The sequence below is a fragment of the Staurois parvus genome, unplaced genomic scaffold, assembly GCF_062004578.1.
Source record: "Staurois parvus isolate SC_StPar_1 unplaced genomic scaffold, SC_StPar_1.0 ptg000005l, whole genome shotgun sequence".
Lineage (NCBI taxonomy): Eukaryota > Metazoa > Chordata > Amphibia > Anura > Ranidae > Staurois > Staurois parvus.
In genome coordinates this window covers 3,798,628-3,808,051 of record NW_028317801.1, presented here as the reverse complement: position 1 = coordinate 3,808,051, position 9,424 = coordinate 3,798,628, and the positions used below count along the sequence as shown (strand labels likewise).

At 38.8% G+C, this 9,424-nt stretch overlaps 1 pseudogene; it reads left to right on the top strand.

Moving 5' to 3' along the window:
• Positions 1-1,016: 1,016 nt before the first annotated feature.
• LOC149474402 (5.8S ribosomal RNA) lies at positions 1,017-1,161 on the top strand (annotated as a pseudogene).
• The last annotated feature ends 8,263 nt before the right edge of the window (positions 1,162-9,424 follow it).

The following is a 9,424-nucleotide window of genomic DNA, read 5'->3' as shown; positions in this document are numbered from 1 at the left end:
GTTTACACCACCCGTGACTTCCAACACATACTGCACTTACCAGATGTATTGGACTCTTAAACATTAAATGTTTAAGAGTCCAATATATCTGGTGAGTGCAGTATGTGTTGGAAGTCACGGGTGGTGTAAACGCACTGAATTTTGTTAAGCAGCACCGTTGAATATTAAATTGGAGCACATTGGAATTGGATATTTTTTGGGGGATTTATTTTTTTTTGGATTGGGACTTTTTTTTCACTTTTTATTTATATATATATATATATATATATATATATATATATATATATATATATATATATTTTTTTTTTTTTTAATTATTTTATTTTATTGTTTGTATTATTTTTTAGCTGTGTTTTATATTTTCACTATTTTGCATTTTCGCAAGAGCCTCAACTTTAAATACTGTATATAGATTGCTTGTTTTTCCACTGTTCTACCACCCGAGCCTTATGTCTGGTTAATAAAGCCTTATGTCTGGTAACTGAAGTGACCCAACATATTAAAGGATCATTAGGGGGGATAAGGGGCAACTTTTACATAAAAATTTTTAATTTTATATAGTATATCATATGCCTAAATCTTTGGATCTACGGCTTATTTTAACATACTATGATTTTTACTAAAAGTAAGCTCGGCATACTGGAGGTGTTTGTTCATTGGCTTTATTTAAGCAAGTAAAGGCTTATGAAATCCTTAGACAAATGTAAGGTTAGTTTTTATCCCATTTAGGTTTGTAATCCTAAACATTAATGGGTATGAAGAACTCCATCTGAATGTAGCAGCTGTAAACTTCCATCTAGAATTGCATATGTGCCCTTTTTTGTGCAACGTATGTTGATATTCAGAAACCTGACTTTGTATTGGACACTTTTTTTTATTATTTCTTATCATATTTGATGTGAATTCAAATGACAGCAAAGCATCCATTGCTATTGATATATACATTCTCTATAGAAGTCAGTGTTCTCTTTGTTGAAATATAAATAGTTGGACCACTGAGTTAGAAAAGCATACCTGACTCTTAGTGGTAGACCACTTGGCTTGCACGTTGATGAAGAACGCAGAATTAGTGTGAATTGCAGGACACATAGATCTTCAACACTTCAAACACAGCTTGTGGCTCACGGTGTCTCTCCTGGGGCCACGCATGTCTTAGAGTTGCTTCTCAGTCGGTCATCCACCGGGTGCAGCTGGGGCACTCATAGGGGCCGAGCAGGCAGGCAGAAAGAGCTCTGGAGATGGGGTCCAGGCCCCGCTGCCCTCCCCTCCCACCCCTTCTGGCCTCTTCATCCCCCGGAGGCTAGACCCTTTGGGGTTTATTTACTAAAGCTGGAGAGTCCAAAATCAGACTCCCTTCTGCATAGAAACCAATCAGCTTCCAGGTTTCATTGCCAAAGCTTCATTGAACAAGCTGAGGTTAGAAGCTGATTGGTTTCTATGCAGAAGGGAGTCTGATTTTGGACTCTCCAGCTTTAGTAAATAAACCCCTTTCTGTCAGGGTCCCCCCTCCATAGACCATTCCCTCCCGTGGCTGTCTGTGAAAAAAAAAAGCATACTGCAAGCTGGGTTCATCCCGTCGGCTGAATGAAAAAGAAAAATAATTACTGCATCCACACAAGGGAGATGGATGCAGGAATCCGCCCGGCCAGGACAATGTATTCTTACAGTGGGGACCCTTTGCTGTCAGAGTACACTGATCAGCGCTACAACCGCTGATTGAAGAAGGTTTTCCAGTGGCCCATTCGACTTAAGCCAATGTAACGATCGGCTTTTGTCAAACCGAGAGGGCTAAACACACATCAAAATTCGGCTGGCCCACGCTGAATTGGCTGAATTTCGATCCATGTGTATCCAGTTTTTCATTTTTCACTTTGAGAGTCAACATCACTTTACATAGAGAATTGATGATGCCAGCCAGATCTTTCTAGATTAGTGCATGAATATGCACATTTTATTGTGTCTGCAATTTTATACACTCAGCAGCCAGCCAGCTGCTGATTCCCACTTGAAACCAATGAATTAGAGTGTCTGTTGAGATATAATATATTACAAACAAAGGATTAATCTACTGTCTTTTTGTATAAAACTATAGTAGATTTTGTTAATGTGTTAAAGTAATATTGCACGTGGATGGATTTTTTTTTTTTTTTGGCTGAAAAAAAAAAAAAAAGATCTATCTATGGCCAACTTTAGTCCAGAAGTCAATCTATTGATAATAAAGTGAAACCACATTTACAGGAGATCAAAAGACTTTTAATTTTACATTTAAAATGACTGACGTAGACACTGATTTAATTGGTACCTAATGGTTGAAAAATTGTGCCTTCTTGTTAAGTCAAATAAAAATGTATTCATGATTTTTTAAAACTAATTTGGATAATTTGGAATGAAAATAATATCCTACAACATCTAAATACAACATATAAAAGTCAAACTGTAAAAGTTAATCTAAATAAATATTTTTACATTTTTTTTATCATTCTATTAATTTTTCAATAATTTTCTTTACATACACAAACAAATATATTACAAGTTAAAAAAAAAAAATAAGTTCAGTTATCTGTGCTATTGCTATATCTTCAATATCAAATATCAATCACAATATCAATCATATTTATATTTTACATTAGTATTAAAAAAATCTTTTTTTTTCTTACAGCTGGGGCCCAGTAAACATTGGACTTGGTATTTGTTTTTTTAAATAGAAATTTGCAGAGGCAGGTGATTGACCGTCTGTTGATTGATGTTAGGCAGCAGATAGCCTACTTCTGCAATTTCATTGAGAAAAACAATGTTGGAGGCAATCCAGCACAAACATGTTATAGTATATGACTTCTCTTGGTGTTCTGTACATTTTGTGCCTTGAGTGGACAAATACATTGCTTATAGTAAAGCTCCTGAACTCTCTATGACTCTCACTGAAGTTTGCAGTATTTTTTTACTGTTGTTGTCAATTTGAAACAAAGAAAATACTTCAAGTTAACATCATATTAAAAATGTATTTCAGGTGACCTTTACATTAGTAACCCAGAGTGCTATTCTTTAATTTTACACCTTCAACATATTGCTCATAACACAGTGCTCTACAAGGAAAAGGGGTAAAAGAGAAGGCTATGAGATTTTAGGTTTTAAAGGTGAACGCCAGCCTTACTTTTAGCATACAGTAATACAGGTTCCTTTCCTGTACTGAACTTGCCTTTTTTGATTTCCATGCACACTCTGACCATATTACAGTGTGCATTAGAAGCTGCAGCAAATCAGACACAGATTGCCTCATTTCCTAGCTGGAGGAATGCCCAACTTACTGTCCCTAGCCTGTCCTTTCATTCATTGGATTTCAATTCACAACAAATGGAGGCTCATCTTCACATGTGGGCAATGCCTAGGGTGGTTTGCATGCAAATGCTGTCTGCCTAGGAACGATCATTCCTCCAGACAAACATCCAACATTTTGATATTTTCATAACTCCGCTCAAGATCCACTGCTTGTATCAGGGCTAAGGGCTGTTGAGAGGAATATAAATGCAGGGTGCCATACATTACCCTGTGAGCCCACTAGTCATGATCTGCCTGCATTACATAGAGAAGCACAGAGACCCAGTGATGACCCATGACCTGTGATGGAGACCCAACTTTCTGACACTGTACCCTTCAGATTTCCAAATGCAATGCACACGGTCAAGACATCCAGTGCCTGAAGCATCAAAGCAACCCCAAAACATCAGTGAACCTCCACCATGTTTGACTATGGGGACTGTACTATTTTCTTTAAAGGCCTAATTGCTTTTTTTGAAAACAGTGATGATGGACTTTACCAAAAAGCTGTAATTTTGTTTCGTCTGTCCACAGCACATTCTCCCAAAAGGATTTTGGCTTCCTCAGGTAAGTTTTGGCAAACTCCAATCTGACTTTATGTTTCTGTGTCAGCAGTGGGGTCCTCCTGGGTCTCCTACCATAGCATCACTTTTTATTAAGATGGTGATGTATAGTGCGAGCTGACACAGCTGTACCCTGTGCTTGAAGGTCAGCTTGAATTTGTCTGAAAGTTGGTTCTTTATCAACCATTTGGACAATCCTTCTTTGCAGTCTTTGATAATTTTTTCACTTTCGTCAACGTCCAGGGAGATTAGCTACAGTGCCATGGGCTGTAAACTTCTTGACAATGTTGTGCACAATGGACACAGGAACATTAAGATCTCTGGAGATGGACTTGAAACCTTGAGATTGTCCATGCTTTTTCACAATTCCACATGTTCTCAAATCTTCAGATAATTCTTTGCTGCTCTTTCTCTTCTCCATGCTCCACAAAACATGCAGACACAAAACAGAAAGGCTGAGTAAATGTTTCACCATTTTAACTGGTTGCCAGTGTGATTTTTATATTGTCAGCACCTGTTAATAGATACTAGTGAGTTTAATTACAAATTATAGGAGCATCCTACACTTGGAATGCAATTATTTCTTACAATTTTGAGAAGGTGCCAATAATTTTGTCCCGTTAATTTTTGGGGTTTTGCATGAAATGTGTCAGATTTGGCTTTTTTGTTTCTCCACTTTTTTGTGACACATCAATACAAACAAAAGAAATAAACACGAGAATGCTTAAATATTTACAATTGCAACAATTTTCTGGGTGAAGTGGTGCATTATCTGACAGAAATGTAGGGGTGACAATATGTTTTGCCATGACTGTAACTCTAAACTTGGCACTGTGTGGGCTGGTATTGGAGCTAGTTTAGATTTGCCCATAATAAAGCCTACATAATATTGACCATTACTGTATAAGACCTTGAGATACGCTACAGCTGCTATTGCCACAGTATAAGCATCGGAAAAGACATATACTTCTCTTCATTCTGTAGATGTTAGTGACAACAACACATAGGGTCTGGGAATACTGAGATCTTCAAGATGAATCAAGTCTTCTGTCCATGTTCTCCACTGATTTTCTCTTTCTGGTGAGAGTGGGGAATCCCAGTCACATTGATCTATTGAGAGCTCTCTAACTAAGGCTTTGCCTTGCATATTGATCGGCGCTGCAAACCCGAGTGGGTCATAAAGACTGTTTACTGTGGCTAGGATACCTCCCCATGTGTATAGCTAAACTCTATTGAAGGGGCAGAGGATGAACATCTATTACAAGGTCTTTTAACTCTTTAGCTCTGTTATCTGCAGGAAACGCTTCCATTACTGAGTTTCTATTGGACACCACCTTGTGTAGTTTAAGATTAGATCCTCCAAGCATCTCCCTAGCTCTCTGCAGGAAACTGACTACTTCGGCTTCAGTAGGCATAGCTGTAAGTCCATCATCTATGTAGAAATTTGTTAAGATGAACTGTTTTACATCTTCTCCATACTTACTCACTCCCTGCTTAGCTATTTGTCTTAGACCATAAATGGCTTTGGAAGGCAAGGACTATTTCCAAAGACATGTACTTTCATCCTGAACTCTGTAATTTCTTTGTTGAGGTCATTATCTTGCAACCAAAGGAACCTCAAGTAGTTGCAGTGATATTCTCTAACCATGAAACAGTGAGACATTTGCTGCACATCAGTGTATTATTCAAATCACTGCTCTAAGACGTATGTCATCATACTGAGCACTAGAATCCAAAACTACTCTGATCTGCCCTGGTTTTTGAGGGTGATAGACCCCAAAGATTGGTAGGTATCAACTCTCTTCACTCGGTTTTAGTGGTGGGGTAGGTTCTGCTTGGTCATGGTCAAATATCTTTTGCATAAAGTTAACAAAATGTTCTTTCGTTTCGGATTTTCTTGCAAAGGAGCGCAGTAGAACAAGGATTCTCTTCTGTGTTTGTTCTCTGTTCTTTGGCAATCTAGGGTGTAGTGAGCAAAATGGTAGGGGTACTACCCAGTAGTTGTCTTCATCCACAAACAACTCCTTTTAAACTACATCAAGGAACATATGATCTTCAATGGACTTTGAAGGTCCTTCATCATTTAGAGTTCTTGTGAACATGTTGTCACCTAAACTGTCCACGCTGTGAGTTGTGGTCCCAGAATGGCATAATGAAGGAGTGCATGGCAAGCATTAAAGGTCTACTGTATTTTACTTGCATATAGCTGGTGCATGGGCTGAATAGAGAAAGGCACACATTAGGCAACATGTTTGTCTTAAATAAGTTTAATTCAGCTGGTGTGTGAGCCCCACCTAAACACACTTCTCCAACTATGACCCAACCTAAATCTAAACATTGTGGAGTGTTATGGGGTTTGTTAATCTGCTCACGCATCTTGTCAACCCTGAGAATATCTCTCTCTAGCAAAAGGAGTATTTGGTCATTATAGTCAATTACGACAATCTTATCTGTTAAGGGTTTCAGAAGAGGGAAATGTTGTGTAATCTCAGGGGTTGGTATTTCTGCCCCGTCTTCAGACACCATGTCAAATTCAATGGTTGGTGGGAGGTTTTATGTGTGTTTTCCCATGAATAGAGTGAACAGTGAAGTGAGATGCCCTAAGCCCTGTTTTCTCCATAGTACCTAAGCATGTTTTTAGTGTGTAAGAAGACATTTCACCACTAATGTTAAACACATTAAAGAACCCTAACTTGGCTAATGAGCGATTACTTTGATCATCTAGCACTGCATACATTTTCACATAACTGTCAGGTCTGTTAGAGGTTTTAAGTCACTAAATAAATCTTGGAACATGATCTGGGCCATGTCCCTTCTGCAAATACCTCCATACACTTGGATACAACAGTTGATGGGGTAGGTTCATCCTCTGATCCACCTTGCACTTTGTTGGTTACCATAATTTCTGTTGCCCAAGGGGCTGGAGCTGGATGCAGTGCTGAGGTATGCTGGTCACTACTGCACTCTCTGCATCTTATATTGACCTTGCAGTATTTAGCAATGTGTTTGGTGGATCCAAAACATCTGAAGCAGATAGCATTTTCCTTCAGGTAGGCATTATGTTCATCAATGTGCTTGCTTCTAAATCCAGGACACTTTGACAGTGGGTGTAGTTTTTTATGGATTGGGCATGAACTGTCTGGGTCCATGGACTTCAGAATTGTTAAGATGTAAAGTTGCATCAGTGGCTGACACTGATGATTTGTTACCATGCTTTGCTCCTATCTTCTCTATCTTTGCTGACATCTGATTACTGTATGTCAAGGATATGAAGCTTGGGTCATTGCTAGTCTTTACTTAGTTGACGATAAACTTGGTAAAGAAACTGAATGGTGGGAAAGAGACAAAATGATCTTCCTTGTACTTAGAGCCTTGAGAAATCCACTTATCTTGCAGACTCTATGGGAGCTTTCAATTATTAGTTTAATCCCATGTGCTGTGTCTAGGTATTCCAATCCTGGTAAGTGGCTTTCAGTCTTGGCTGCATTGATCTCCAACAACATGTCACCAAGTTCTCTTAAATTTAGGCTGTCATTGTTAAAGATTTTAGGGAAGTCTTCCAGTTTCTTTAAGAAAGTGTTCTCAATAGCTTCAGGACTTCCATACCAGGCCTATAATCTCTGCCATACCATTTTAACTCCAGAAGCTGCATTATGGATGTATACAGACCTGATTCTCTTGGTCTGTTAAGATGTCTCTGGTCCAAGCCTTTTTGTTAGCAGATCTAGCTCCTCTCTAGCCATAAGACTGAGATCTCTGATGATGCCTTAGAAAGATGTCTTCCATGCTCTATAGTTCTCGGGATGATCATCAAATGTTAGTTGCTAGGTGCTCATTAACTGTTGCCGAATTAGGTCCTTTGCTAGATTAGTTGTCCCTGAGGATCCATTTCTGAAAGAGGATACATGATAACCCATGTTGCGTGATGGATCGTCTTTGTTTTCTTGAACATGTACCCTTGGTGCTGGGACAGTGACAGAGTTAATATGAAAATCAGGGGACAGTACAGGCATATCTGAAGAGGGCTGTCAGTATGTCAATTCAGGAAACTGCGGGAATGTGTTGGAGATAGGCTTGATAGAAGCATACTCTGTCATAACTTGGTCTGGAGCATGGTTCTGTCCATATTCTTGAGTCCTTTGTGCTGAATCATGAGTTGCCATTTCCTCAAGTTCTTGGAGCAGCTCTTCTTCCAGACCAACTGCATTTTTGTATACTGCAGCTTCTGCTGATGCTGCTGCCCTTTGAGTTGACATCACATGCATACTTCTTCAAGCTCTGCTTTCTGTCTCAAGGAGGTGGCTTCTAACTTTGTTTTCTGCCTCATCAAGTCAGCTTCTTTTTGAGTGTATAAGGCCTCTGCTCGTGCTGCCTTCTGCCTTTGCTCTTGCTCTGAGGCCTGCAGAACTGGCTGTTGATCTGCTGGAATACACTGATAATCTGGAGCCAGATATATAAGACCTGGTCTCTGACGTTTGATGTCCATACTCCTATCTGGATCTATGATGTATGAGTTAAAGTGCAGTACAGTCCCAATACAGTTTTCATGTGAATTCTTTCGCTTTCAAATTAAGTTCATTATCTTCGCCTGTATACATATGCTTTTTTACTGTGAAGTTTTTCTGTCCTAGCCTGTATACAGATGCCTTTTTACTGTGAAGCTTCTCTATCTTCACCTGTATACAGATGCTTTTTTACTGTGAAGCTCCTATATTTTTGCCTATATACAAATGCTTTTTTACTGTGAAGCTCCTCTATCTTCGCCTGTATACAGATGTCTTTTTACTGTGAAGCTTCTCTATCTTTTCCTGTATACAGATGCCTTTTAACTGTGAAGTTCCTGTATCTATGCCTGTATACAGATGCCTTTTTACTATGCTGTCCTACTAACGGTTAGCCAACAGCTAGCTAACAAAACAGACAGAAGCAGATTTTTGTTTCATTCCAAAACTGAATTTATTTCTATGAATAGTTCTGTAAAACTACAATACAATCACATAAATTGTTACATTATGCTTGTATATATGTCTCTCACAAATGCACACAATGAACACATTTCTTGCAAACAGCTACCTACAAATCACATTGTATACATTTAAATGGGATCTAGCTATGTATGTGATGCTAACCAACACAATGAAAGAACTTACAGGCATATTTGTATAAAAAGGGAGGAAGGATGCCTTCATTGGTGTTCTTCTGGAAGCTAAACTGGAATTGGATTGATGTGTGACTGAAGCTTCCTGTTTCAGGATTTCAATAGACTGCAGTTGCAGCGAATGCTCAATAGATGGCTTCCTACTCATCACAATGATGTGAATACAGAGCATAGAGTATGTCTTTGCCTCCTCCCCCCTCTCTTCTCACTGGCTGTGATTGATACCTGTGTCTCAGCTAATGAGGAGGGAAAGACCACTGCTGTTATGCACATCTTTGGATCGAAATTGGGTTCAGGTAAGTATAAGGTTGGAAGTTTAGTTAGTGCATAGAATGAATGAAGGCAAAAAAAACCCTTCAGCCTTTAGAACCATTTTAACACACTTCCT